This window comes from Leptodactylus fuscus, chromosome 1 (assembly GCF_031893055.1).
Source record: "Leptodactylus fuscus isolate aLepFus1 chromosome 1, aLepFus1.hap2, whole genome shotgun sequence".
Taxonomy (NCBI): Eukaryota; Metazoa; Chordata; class Amphibia; order Anura; family Leptodactylidae; genus Leptodactylus; species Leptodactylus fuscus.
Window position 1 is genome coordinate 65,691,695 of NC_134265.1, and position 14,644 is coordinate 65,706,338.

At 43.5% G+C, this 14,644-nt stretch overlaps 1 protein-coding gene across 5 annotated transcripts in view; it reads right to left on the reverse strand.

Moving 5' to 3' along the window:
- Positions 1–14,644, reverse strand: part of MCTP1 (multiple C2 and transmembrane domain containing 1) — a 625,729-nt gene that overhangs the window by 349,919 nt on the left and 261,166 nt on the right. The window lies entirely within an intron of this gene.

Here is a 14,644-nt window from a genome sequence, read left to right on the forward strand (position 1 = left end):
AATAATAATAATAATAAAAACTTATTTGCCATCTGTGTAAAAGGAAATCAGAATTTTGATAAAATCAATCTGCATACAGAAGTATGATTTACCTAAAGAATCCTGTAAGTACCTTAACCTAAAAGTGTACCCCCAATTATGAGACAACTTTTCATAAATGAGTAGTACTAGTGTATATCACAAGTGTATATAACAAACTTAGTAATATATCTTAACCCCTTAGCGACCCTTGACGTAACTGTACGTCATGGGTCGCATGGGGATGTATGGAGCGAGCTCACACGCTGAGCTCGCTCCATACACGGCAGATGCCGGCTGTATCATACAGCCAGGACCTGCCACTAACAGCAGCGGTCGGTGCCCGAGCCGATCGCTGCTGTTAACCCTTTACACACTGCGGTCAAACGTGACCGCAGTGTGTAAACGGCGCCGGCGGCATGGGCGCCGCCATGTTTCACCGATCGCCGCCCTCCTAAACGTCACAAGAGGGCGGTGATCGGTTGCTATGACAGCCGGAAGCCTATTGAAGGCTTCCAGGCTTGTCTCTGCACTAGATCTATTAGACGATGCCAGAGGCCAGAGGCATCGTCTAATAGAAGTCCTGCGATTTTGCTATTCACTGCAATACTGTAGTATTGCAGTGAATAGTATGAGCGATCAGACTCCCTAGGTTTCAAGGTACCTAAGGGGTCTGATCATAAATGTAACAGAAGAAAAAAAAAAGTTTTTAAAAGTATTAAAAAAATAAAAAAAATATAAAAGTTCAAATCACCCCCCTTTCCCTAGATTAGCTATAAAAGTAATTAAAGAACATTAAACATAAACATATTAGGTATCCCTGCGCTCCAAAATGCCTGAACTATTAGAATATTAAAACATTTATCCCGTACTGCGAACGGCGTAGCGGCAAAAAAAATAAAAACAGCCAAAAAGCGTTTTTTTCAACACTTTGCCTCCTATAAAAAATTTAATAAAAAGTGATCAAACCATCGGATCTTTCCCCAAATGGTATCAATAGAAACGTCATCTTGTCCCGCATAAAAAGACACCACAACCAGCTCCATACATGGAAATATGAGAAAGTTACAGGTGTTAGAACATGATGACACAAATTTTTTTTTCTATTTTGCAAAGTTTATCATTTTTTTAAAAGTATCAAAAAATTTCAAATACTATATAAATTTGGTATCACCGCGTTCGTACTGACACGTAGAACACAGGTAACATGTCATTTGTACCAAACAGTGAACGCTGTAAAAATTAAACCCATAAGAAAATGGCGCAAATGCATTTTTTCTCCAATTGCGCCTCATTCTGAATTTTTTTCCAGCTTCCCAGTACATTGCACAGCATATTGAATGGTGCCATTACAAAGTACAATTTGTCCCGCAAACAATAAGCTATCATGTGACTCTGTGAACTGAAAAATGAAAAAGTTATGGCTCTTGAAATGTGAGGAGGGAAAAACGAAAATGCGAAACCAAAAAATGGCCTGGTCCTTAAGGGGTTAAATGGTAGGCTTATTTCTTTTTCCTTCTCTATACTTAGATTACTATCTGTATCAAGTCTCACATGCATAAGTCTATGGAGAGGGGAGGGAGGAGCAGGAGGCTACAGTGTTGATAAAAGACAAATATCACTGACAGTGTGGCAGAGTTTAGCAGTTGTAGTATGTGCGTCTTTTCCAGCTTGTTCCTCCTCCTCACATCTCCAAATCCTATTCTGTGATAAAAGAAACTCTTCTAGATGTTTTGTTCTCCATGACGCATTCACTTTTGCTTCAGTCTTTATAAGTATAATGTATAGTTATTATTAGAACGGATTTCACTCCCTGTTGCCCATATATATCTAGAAGAAAGGGCATACTAGGGTAACAGAAAGTTTCACTTTCCTCCTGATAAACCGTACATGAATAAATACCGCACACTGTAAAGTGAATAATGTATGCATATATTAAATTGTCACGGATTCTCAGCAGCCAACCAGTCAATTTTCTGCTTCCTATTTTATGCAGTAAAAAGCAGAAAACAGTAAAACTTGCATTTGTAATTACATAGAGAATCGTGTCTGTATGTTTAATTTCTCATTCTAGTCACTGACTATTTCTGGCTACCAATCACTGGCCCAGATGGGTCTGATTATCTGCATTCACCAAAAAGAGAGGATGCAATCTAAAAAATTTAAAAACTTAACTTATTTATTAAATATGCATGAACAAAGAAAATCACATAGTCACTGATCGATCAAAATCCCTCTTTAGAGATTAATGTACAGAACAAAAATGAGGGGATCAAAGGCTATAGCCAGGTAATTTTAGTTGTCCCCCTGCCTGCTCACAGTAGTCACTGGCAGAAGCTATCAATGTTCCAGTACTAAACCCCATAAACAACCCATGGCAGGAATGCTATACTGATATTTCTCTCAGGTTTGCAAAGCGAAACCTGACGCTAGATATAGCAGAGCTCAACTTCACATCTCAATACTTTAGAGATGTTGAGAGTGTCAATAACTTTTCAATGACTTTGTTGTTAAAGGAGCTGTCCGGGATAAACATTTTTTTTTTTTTTTTTTTAATTAGAGGCCATGAAAGGTAAAAAAAAACTAACAAAAAAAAAACCACTCATCTTTCCTTGGAGTTCTGGTGTCTCCTAGCACTGTCCAGTCCTGATGTTCTGGTGTCTTCTTCAGGCAGAAGGAACCCCCCTCCCCCCTTTGTTGAATGTGACTGCCAAGGTCAATCAGCGACCTCAGGAAAGGGCACAGGGATGTGCAGCAAGTTATATTGGAGAAAGTCAAGGTTTACTTACTTCTATACACATCACCATATGTTTTGGTCTGTGTGCAATCCATTCTATGGGACATGGACCCCTTCATTTATATGGCCCCATACACATGAATGTGATTAGAGATGAGCGAACACTAAAATGTTCGAGGTTCGAAATTCGATTCGAACAGCCGCTCACTGTTCGAGTGTTCGAATGGGTTTCGAACCCCATTATAGTCTATGGGGAACATAAACTCGTTAAGGGGGAAACCCAAATCCGTGTCTGGAGGGTCACCAAGTCCACTATGACACCCCAGGAAATGATACCAACACCCTGGAATGACACTGGGACAGCAGGGGAAGCATGTCTGGGGGCATAAAAGTCACTTTATTTCATGGAAATCCCTGTCAGTTTGCGATTTTCGCAAGCTAACTTTTCCCCATAGAAATGCATTGGCCAGTGCTGATTGGCCAGAGTACGGAACTCGACCAATCAGCGCTGGCTCTGCTGGAGGAGGCGGAGTCTAAGATCGCTCCACACCAGTCTCCATTCAGGTCCGACCTTAGACTCCGCCTCCTCCGGCAGAGCCAGCGCTGATTGGCCGAAGGCTGGCCAATGCATTCCTATGCGAATGCAGAGACTTAGCAGTGCTGAGTCAGTTTTGTTCAACTACACATCTGATGCACACTTGGCACTGCTACATCAGATGTAGCAATCTGATGTAGCAGAGCCGAGGGTGCACTAGAACCCCTGTGCAAACTCAGTTCACGCTAATAGAATGCATTGGCCAGCGCTGATTGGCCAATGCATTCTATTAGCCCGATGAAGTAGAGCTGAATGTGTGTGCTAAGCACACACATTCAGCACTGCTTCATCACGCCAATACAATGCATTAGCCAGTGCTGATTGGCCAGAGTACGGAATTCGGCCAATCAGCGCTGGCTCTGCTGGAGGAGGCGGAGTCTAAGGTCGGACCTGAATGGAGACTGGTGTGGAGCGATCTTAGACTCCGCCTCCTCCAGCAGAGCCAGCGCTGATTGGCCGAATTCCATACTCTGGCCAATCAGCGCTGGCCAATGCATTCTATTAGCCCGATGAAGTAGAGCTGAATGTGTGTGCTTAGCACACACATTCAGCTCTACTTCATCGGGCTAATAGAATGCATTGGCCAATCAGCGCTGGCCAATGCATTCTATTAGCTTGATGAAGCAGAGTGTGCACAAGGGTTCAAGCGCACCCTCGGCTCTGATGTAGCAGAGCCGAGGGTGCACAAGGGTTCAAGTGCACCCTCGGCTCTCCTACATCAGAGCCGAGGGTGCGCTTGAACCCTTGTGCAGCCTCGGCTCTGCTACATCAGAACCGAGGGTGCGCTTGAACCCTTGTGCACACTCTGCTTCATCAAGCTAATAGAATGCATTGGCCAGCACTGATTGGCCAGAGTACGGAATTCGGCCAATCAGCGCTGGCCAATGCATCCCTATGGGAAAAAGTTTATCTCACAAAAATCACAATTACACACCCGATAGAGCCCCAAAAAGTTATTTTTAATAACATTCCCCCCTAAATAAAGGTTCTCCCTAGCTATCCCTGCCTGTACAGCTATCCCTGTCTCATAGTCACAAAGTTCACATTCTCATATGACCCGGATTTGAAATCCACTATTCGTCTAAAATGGAGGTCACCTGATTTCGGCAGCCAATGACTTTTTCCAATTTTTTTCAATGCCCCTGGTGTCGTAGTTCCTGTCCCACCTCCCCTGCGCTGTTATTGGTTCAAAAAAGGCGCCAGGGAAGGTGGGAGGGGAATCGAATTTTGGCGCACTTTACCACGCGGTGTTCGATTCGATTCGAACATGGCGAACACCCTGATATCCGATCGAACATGTGTTCGATAGAACACTGTTCGCTCATCTCTAAATGTGATGTTTATGGCTTCATGGGCTTTTTATTAACAGTTAGGAAAAATGTACGTCTGTATTTTATAATATGATGTGTACTGAAACAAGTATATAGCAGTTAATATGGAATATATTCACATAGTCCATAAACCTAACAAAAATAGCATAAATATCATATTATATAGGGGTATACTGCTTGTGTAGATAGCCACAAAGGTCTCTCTGTTAGATAAGAAGACAAGAAACCCTGTTATGTATTTTGCATTGGCGCTTGAAGTTACTTTATATACATACAGTATATAAGTTACTACATAATATAATAGATAAATGGGTAGTGAAAATAATCTGGGGGAATAGTAATGGGCAACTAACTTGAATATATACACTCACCGGCCACTTTATTAGGTACACCATGCTAGTAACGGGTTGGACCCCCTTTTGCCTTCAGAACTGCCTCAATTCTTCGTGGCATAGATTCAACAAGGTGCTGGAAGCATTCCTCAGAGATTTTGGTCCATATTGACATGATGGCATCACACAGTTGCCGCAGATTTGTCGGCGAATCTCCCGTTCCACCACATCCCAAAGATGCTCTATTGGATTGAGATCTGGTGACTGTGGAGGCCATTGGAGTACAGTGTTCAAGAAACCAGTCTGAGATGATTCCAGCTTTATGACATGGCGCATTATCCTGCTGAAAGTAGCCATCAGATGTTGGGTACATTGTGGTCATAAAGGGATGGACATGGTCAGCAACAATACTCAGGTAGGCTTTGGCGTTGCAACGATGCTCAATTGGTACCAAGGGGCCCAAAGAGTGCCAAGAAAATATTCCCCACACCATGACACCACCACCACCAGCCTGAACCGTTGATACAAGGCAGGATGGATCAATGCTTTCATGTTGTTGACGCCAAATTCTGACCCTACCATCCGAATGTCGCAGCAGAAATCGAGACTCATCAGACCAGGCAACGTTTTTCCAATCTTTAATTGTCCAATTTCGATGAGCTTGTGCAAATTGTAGCCTCAGTTTCCTGTTCTTAGCTGAAAGGAGTGGCACCCGGTGTGGTCTTCTGCTGCTGTAGCCCATCTGCCTCAAAGTTCGACGTACTGTGCGGCGTTCAGAGATGCTCTTCTGGCTACCTTGGTTGTAACGGGTGGCTATTTGAGTCACTGTTGCCTTTCTATCAGCTCGAACCAGTCTGGCCATTCTCCTCTGACCTCTGGCATCAACAACGCATTTCCGCCCACAGAACTGCCGCTCACTGGATGTTTTTTCTTTTTCGGACCATTCTCTGTAAACCCTAGAGATGGTTGTGCGTGAAAATCCCAGTAGATCAGCAGTTTCTGAAATACTCAGACCAGCCCTTCTGGCACCAACAACCATGCCACGTTCAAAGGCACTCAAATCACCTTTCTTCCCCATACTGATGCTCGGTTTGAACTGCAGGAGATTGTCTTGACCATGTCTACATGCCTAAATGCACTGAGTTGCCGCCATGTGATTGGCTGATTAGAAATTAAGTGTTAACGAGCAGTTGGACAGGTGTACCTAATAAAGTGGCCGGTGAGTGTATGTTGTGTATTATATATAAGAGATATATATATATGTGTATGTATATACACACACACACATATACAATTACACACAATATATATTTGTTGCATTTTATACTCCATAGTTTGCAAAGCAAAAGCCCTTTATCTGGAAGCAGGGCATGTCACAATAGCAATACTTAGGTATGTGTACACAATTTGGATTACAGGCATCTTCTCTCATTATACTGTATTTCTATAGCAAATCTCGCTTTTTATTTCAATCCACTGCAGACAATGATATCTGAACTCTCCTACTCTTGCCAGTTAAATATGAAGACTTGCAGAAGCTCAAATTGTCTTTTACATTATAATCATTTGTCTTGTGGATGTGTTTTGTTTGGGAAAGCATCTAGGAGACAGGGAAATGGTCCAGAGGCAGTCCTCATTAGGAAATGTAAGTTATCTTGAAAGGTCAGTAATGCAGCTTGGTATAACTTGCACCTGGAAATGAGAGTCCTATCAGAAAAAAAACTAAAGCTTTTATCAGTGAAAATGTGTTCTCTCTTTGCTAAATGTATTTCTGTAACAATACAAGTGAGAGCAGTCACCCATGGAACAATTCCTCCAATGATCAAAATTGCTTTTCAAACTTTACACTAAACCAATCAAAAGCCTATAGCATACAATACTGAGCAAACACGGAAACTTGGCTGCAAAGATAAATCAAGGTTATGCCAACAAGTTAGCGAGGGAATTATGTATCTTAAGAGGAGGTAACGCTAAAGATGTGAAAAAATAACAGGAGCATATGATTAAAAATTACTGAAAAAAATAACCCATAAGACTATGTTCACACTTCTGCCAAGGTTTCCAATTTCTGTCCCGTATATGAATAGAAAACCAGAAGCTACAATAGGGACAGATTTATCATACAATGCCACAAACATATCCAGATTGACCCTGCTTGCTGTAATGGGATCTGTCGTAGCCATTATAATCTCCTCTATTTTTGGTGAAATTTACAAATAATTCTCCTGTTGAAACTTTGGATGCAGAAATGAACGCAGCATTCGTGAATCTACCTACATGGGGTTTACAGAAGCCTTCTTTGTAGCTTGAACAAGGATTTGAGAAAGATAGCTGTGAGAAAGGAAAGTAGGTAAGAAAATAATTTGCATAGTGAATGCTATCACATATTGATCAGTAGGGTTGTGACTGCCAAGACCACCCTGAGATTAAAGGGGTTGTGGGTCTGTTTCAGCACTACTGCCCCTTTATAGTTTGTTCCTCCTGTACATAAGGATGTGCTGTGTAGCACCTTGCTTGTCTAGGGGGTACAAGCGTCACTGTACTTTGTACAGACCATAGCACTAAAACAGCTCTGAGGCCCTAAATTCATAGTATACATTGTAGTCCTAGTAGTTGGGTTCCTATTGATCCAAGTGATATGCAATCGCTTTCCGTGTTCGGAATAACCCCTTAGGGCTACGCCTATAGATACCAAATTTCTGCAGCTAGATCAGCCACGAGATCTGTTTACTAGAGCTCCTGGGTGATAATGACACTCCGAATGAGATATCCATAAGCCTAGAGAGCATGGTACTGTATATCAGGTTTGGAAACTGATGGCTAAACACAGGAGCCGGCCAACCATGCCTACCAAATCCAAATTTATAACAAGGATGAACACAGTGGTTGAGCAGAAGACTATAAACAATGTAATGCTGGGGCCAAATTTGAAAAAATATTGGACTCTGACTCAATACATTGGGACTCCTTTTGAGTCACTTGCATAGTATTCTAGTGCAGTATCGTCAGACCCTGAGAGACCCAACTCCAACTGATTGTACACTGATATATTGCAATGAGTGTACCATATTTCTCTATCTTTGCATATTCCCCAGAATTACCCAGTGGAGCTAAAATGGCTTGTAAGTCTCCATACGCCTGCAAAGGCACTCTAATAAAGGAGTTTTCTTAGTCCTTGACCCTGGTCTAGTCTCTCACCCAGCCAAACTAGTATCCCTACGCTGTGCTGATGAGATCCAACAGATGGAAACAGCGCTGTCCACAGCTGGGAATCTGTTCCTTTTGGAATAGAAATACTAGTTTGGCAGTAATCCCACATCATAGTATTAGGCTATCTAAAATGTCATGCCCAATGCTTAAGGGGGCTGTCCTAGAGGCAGTGAGCAGAGGCGTTGTTTTCCTAATTACATCCTGGAAAACAGATTTGCATATTCCCAAATGGCTTGTAAGTCTCCATACACCTGCAAAGGCACTCTCCTTAAAGAGTTTTCTTAGTCCTTGAATAAGATTATACTGCCAGATTGCTAGATTTGTTTTCCATGCAGTACTACAAAACTTTTCATTAAGTCATGGTATGAGACTGCAGTTGATGGATATTCAGATATTGGGGTACAGCAACAACTCCATACTAAACCATAGGGTACACTGAGACTATCTGGGAGCCAGACAAGTCAGGGATGGTGAGTACAACATTGCAGATTTTACTACAGATCCAAGGGGAACTCATTTTTAATAAAGATTTTTACTGGGGATAATTCACATCAATTCCACAACCAATCTTCAATATAAATTTATATGTCCACACTGAAGATCAATTTCTATGGATTAAATTTGTTCAAATCCCATCCAGTTTTTTGCTACTGTGTTCAACTACAGATTGTATCCACCCTCTGTGGGTATAACTTTAAAGGGGTTAATCAGCTTCCAAAAATTATCTGCAAATACATCTACAGCAGTGCTAAATACTCACTGTTCCCTTGCGCACCCTTTACTTGGCTTTTTTACTACTGCTCCTTGAATCACTGTTATTTACTTGAAGTGAATATGTGGACAAACTACATTTCCCATGATTCATCTGCCTGCTCTCACTCTGTGTTTGCTGCTCACAGGGGGAGGGGAAGTGAGCTTGCAAACAAAACATCACAGCATCATGTGACTTCTGATGTGTGACTTCTGTGATTTTATTGCAGGGAAGGTTGCTGTGCCCTTTCAAGAACTTCAATGGTTTCCAGCAGAGGCATAGCTAGTGGTGGGAATGGAAGGTGGTTGCATGGTTGGTTGCCACAAACAAATGCAAAAAATTCAACTGTATCGGCACATGCAGGATGGTTGAAATACATAGAGCAGGAAGCTATTGGATTCCCGCTATATCATTTTGGAATCCAATGGCGGCAAAAGGTTTGTTGCATACAAACTACAGGTGCCCTGGCAACTGCTAAGACATCGACGTCCAGGCTCCGGTGGGTGTGATGATGTCACTACACTGGGCATCCTGTGCCAGTCTACAGGGATCTTGTGGTGATGGCATCACTTTTATTTTATATGTTTCATAATTGGTGTAGCAGCAGGATGGAAACTTTGTATAGGTGAGAATAATGTGGAAAATGTGTCTTGAAAAGTGAGGAGCCAAGAAATTTGTTTTGCAAACTTTAGTTTACAGGGTAGGAAGAAGTGGTTATAGCAGTCCACTCCGTATGGAGGAGAAGGGACATGTGAAAGATTACAGTCAAAGACATCACCTGTAATTCACAAAATTTTTCCATATTTGAATAGGTTTGACCACTCTTTGTTGAACCCCTATCTACTACTGGTTTGTAGTAATTGTGAGGTCCTACAATGCACAAGGACGAATCCAATAAAATTAATCTTCTAATAAAGTCTGGCAAGCCATATTAGATCTAGATCGCTCAATCATTACTGAAGACTGTGATTATGGCCCATCGCTCATATTAAGAATAAAAGCGCTCTATAGAGAACGCAAAGCCCTTTGGCACGGCACAGAAACTTCTGTTACTAAACATGACACAATATTCAAATCAATCAACATCCTGACATATTGGAAACATATTAAGTTCTAGCAACTCATAGAACAAATCTTATAGGAAAGATGATTCTTATTCTTCACCACGCCATTTCTGTGCCCTGACTGCCGCTCCAGTATTTAGTATACTTCAGACTGTCATAATCTCTCTATTCATACTGCTGCACTTATTTATCTGTAAACCAATGTTGTATATTTTAATAATGCCTTCGCTTCTACGGAGACCTGGATTATTAAGTGCATAAATAACGTTATACCCCAAAACATTAACTTTCAGAAATGATCACGTTCTTGCTTCGTCTAGCGTGGCAGGAAGATATATGGTTTCAGAATTATAACACATTTGTTACAGACATTCACTGCCGACTAAACCAGAGCTGAACGGCAATTACTTTTCTACTGTCCAGAAGCCGGCTATTTATCCCTCTCATTTCTGCAGTAAATACTGTCTCACATTATCATAGTGACACGAGAAGCCAGCTCTCCATAGACACAGGCCATTAGTGGCATCAAAGCTTAGGTGAAATGAGGAAAGACAAGTCGGCCTCAGTTCTTGGCGGTGTTTGAATTAACTCTCCTGCGGCAATATGATCCCATAATGATCACAACAAAATCACTTTGTTAAGCCGTCTTTACCTAAGAATACTATATCATTACTTGCCCTGCTTCCGTGCGCCTCCTCTCTCTATAATACACATTTTATGTATAAGTACTCTCATCATTCTAAGACAATAGGACAAGTAAAGGATGACTGTTTGCACGCGGCAGCTGGTATCATGTTCCTCTTGTCATAGCAACTACTGAGTAACTCCTACACAGTATTACTTATTGTAATAGGAATCTCATATTCTTACAGTACATTATCGGGAAGTAAGGAGATCTGTGCTCCATATAGCTTCCCATAGTAACATTACCAGTGGCTAGATTCTTATGGGTGCCTATTTAGGGCTAGTTCACACGGGGCTAGTAACCGCATATTTTGGTCCTGATTTTGGGCAGGAAGCCATGACAGAATAGGACCAAAAAAGGTCAGACCATGTTTAATAAGCTTGAGGTTCCCCCAGGTAAGCCGGCAAGAATACTTTGGGACAGTGTGCGAGATATTACCACTTCTGCAGTTAACATTGAATTGGATGTTGTAACTGATAATTCTGTAATTGTCATCAAAAAGCCATTGATATATTATTTTTCTGTCTACTTTTTTGTGAGATAAGTGGACTAGATAAAGGAGAGATGGGGACATGTCTCTTTTTTTTTTTTTTCGCTCAGGTAGATGCTTGTAGCAGTGCAGGAAACGGGCACAGACACTGGATTGCACACAAGTTCAGGCTTTATTCACATCTAACGCATGCACTGCTTTTGCAAAGGCACAGAATAAACAAAACAAAACCCTTCTCGGCTGAGACACTAACTTAAACGTAAGGAAACTTTTCCCTGACTATACAGGAGACTGGCTACCAGTCTCCCACCTTGGCAACAGCAACAGGTGGCACAGTACCTGCTTTGGAAGTCCGGTCTGGACAGGTCAGCTCTGTCTGTGTGGTGCCAGACTACTAGTCTTCACAGAGACTATTATCAGGCCTTGATTAGTCAGCTGACCTCCCTGGTGTGGGTCTCATACCAGGGAGGTCCTATACCCTTTAGGTGCCTGGCTGGAATATACCCGTCTTCCCAGACTAAACCCTTCACTCTCTCACATAACCCCCCCCCCCTCATTTCTGACCCCTCGGGGCGAACTCCAGCCAACAAACAATAAGTTCGGGACAAGGGATCCGCATTGCCTTGCAGTTTCCCGGCTCTGTGCTCCACTGTGAACTTAAAGTTCTGAAGTGACAAGAACTACCTAGTCACCCTGGCATTCTTGTCCTTGGTCCTGCTCATGCAAGTGAGGGGTGAGTATTCGGTGACCAGACAGAACTGCCTCCCCAGCAAGTAGTACCTCAGGGCCTCTAATGCCCATTTTATGGCCAGACACTCTTTCTCTACTATGCTGTAGTTCTTTTCTGCTGGCGTGAGTTTCCTGCTCAGGTAGGTGACTGGTGCTTTTCTCCATTCAGCTCCTGAGACAGGACGGCTCCCAGCCCTACATCTGATGCATCCGTTTGGATCACAAACTCCCTTCTAAAGTTGGGCGTAATTAGGACAGGAGATCCACAAAGGGCCACCTTTAGCGCCTGAAAAGCACTTTTGGCCTTGCCATTCCACTGCACCATAACGGACTTCTTACCCTTTTAGAAGGTCCGCCAGGGCAGCAGATACCGTGGCAAAGTTGGGTATAAACCGCCTGTAATACCCAACTATGCCCAGGAATGACCTAACTTGTTTGGTGCTCAGAGGTCGAGGCCATTCCCGGATAGTGCCGACCTTGTTGACCTGGGGTTTGATTATACCAAGGCCAATCACATACCCCAAATAGCGTGTCTCCTCCATCCCCAAAGCACACTTTTTGGGGTTGGCAGTCAGGCCAGCTGCTCTCAAAGAATCCACTACAGCTTGTACCTTGGCCAAATGACTCTCCCAGTCATTGCTGAAAATGATGATGTCATCCAGATACGCTGAGGCGTATTATTTATGAGGTTTCAACACTATGTCCATTAACCATTGGAATGTAGCTGGAGCCCCATGGAGCCCGAACGGTAACACGAAAAAGTGAAAAAGTCCCTCAGGGGTGATAAAGGCAGTCTTTTCTTTGGCGCTATCTGTCAGGGGTACCTGCCAATATCCCTTAGTGAGATCAAGCGTAGAGAAGTACTGGGCCCCTTATTCTTATTCTTATGGTAGAGTTGGAAGGGACCTCAAGGGCCATCGGGTCCAACCCCCTGCGAGTGCAGGTTTTCCTAAATCATCCCAGCCTTTCAATAAGTTCGTCTACCCGAGGCACGAGATAGGCGTCAAACTTAGACACCTCGTTCAGCTTCCTGTAGTCATTGCAGAGACGCAATGTCCCATCTGGTTTGGGAACTAGAACAATGGGACTGGCCCATTCACTTTTGGAATCCTCAATGACTCTCAATTTCAACATTTTCTGCACCTCCCCTGAAATGGCTTGTTGGCGAGCCACGGAGACCCGGTACGGCCTCATCCGTACTTTCACATGGGGCTCAGTAATAATATCATGCTTGATTAGAGATGTACGCCCAGGTTGCTCAGAGAACACATCTGTATTCCTAGCTGCAAACTCTTGTTGCTGTTTTTTTGTGAGGGTCTCTGATATTCCTACCCCTGCTGCTACCTCTGTAGTCCCAGTCTACAGCCTGTGGGGGTTTCATGGAAGATAGCTTAGCTCGAGACCTTTCTGTAAGCAGACTCTCTTGGTTCCCTGTAAGCAGGCTCTCTCTGTCTTTCCACACCTTTAGCAGGTTTACATGATAAACCTGTTCAGGTTTTCTCCTACCTGGCTGACGAACCTTGTAGTTCACTTCCCCTATCTTTTCCATTACCTCATAGGGGCCTTGCCATTTGGCCAGAAACTTACTCTCCACTGTGGGAATGAGTAGAAGTACTCGGTCACCGGGTTTGAAGGTCCTTACCCTTGCCGACCTATTGTAAACACGGCTTTGAGCCTTTTGGGCCTCCTGCAGATGCTCTCTAACCATGGGCATAACTGCTGCTATTCTGTCCTGCATACCAGAAATATGTTCAATGATACTTTTGTGGGGGGTGGGTTCTTGCTCCCACGTCTCTTTGGCAATGTCCAACAGACCCCTAGGATGTCTGCCGTAGACCAACTCAAAAGGAGAAAACCCAGTGGAAACCTGTGGTACCTCATGGATATCAAACATCAAATAGGGTAACAGAACATCCCAGTCTTTTCCATCCTTGCTCACCACCTTTTTCAGCATACTTTTTAAGGTTTTGTTAAACAGATGTACACAATTGTTTGATACAGATGTACACAATTGTTTGATATTAAACAGTTTACACAAATCCCTGATGGCTTTAGACATGAACGGGGTACCCTGATCTGTGAGGATTTCTTTGGGTAGACCCACTCGGCAAAACATGGCGAACAACTCTTTGGCTATCAACTTTACCGACGTGTGCCGTAGAGGGATGGCTTCAGGATATCGGGTAGCATAGTCCATGACTACCAAAATATGCTGATGCCCTCGAGCAGACTTAAAGAGGACCTTTCACCATATCCGGGCACAGGCAGTTCTATATACTGCCAGAAAGCTGACAGTGCGCTGAATTCAGCGCACTGTCGGCTTTCCCGATCTGTGCCCGGTGTGAAGAGCTTACGGCCCGGTACCGTAGCTCTTCTATGGTCAGAAGGGCGTTTCTGACCATTAGCCAGAGACGTCCTTCTGCCTCGCGGCGCCAATCGCGCTGTGCTGTGGAGCGGGGAGGAACGCCCCCTCCCTCTGCTCACACAGCTTGTCCATAGACGAGCATTATCAGGAGAGGGAGGGGGCGTTCCTCCCCGCTCCAGAGTACAGCGCAATAGGCGCCGCGAGGCAGAAGGACGTCTCTGGCTAATGGTCAGAAACGCCCTTCTGACTGTAAAGCGCTACGGTACCGGGACCGATAGCGCTTTACACCGGGCACGGATCGGGAAAGCCGACAGTGCGCTGAATTCAGCGCACTGTC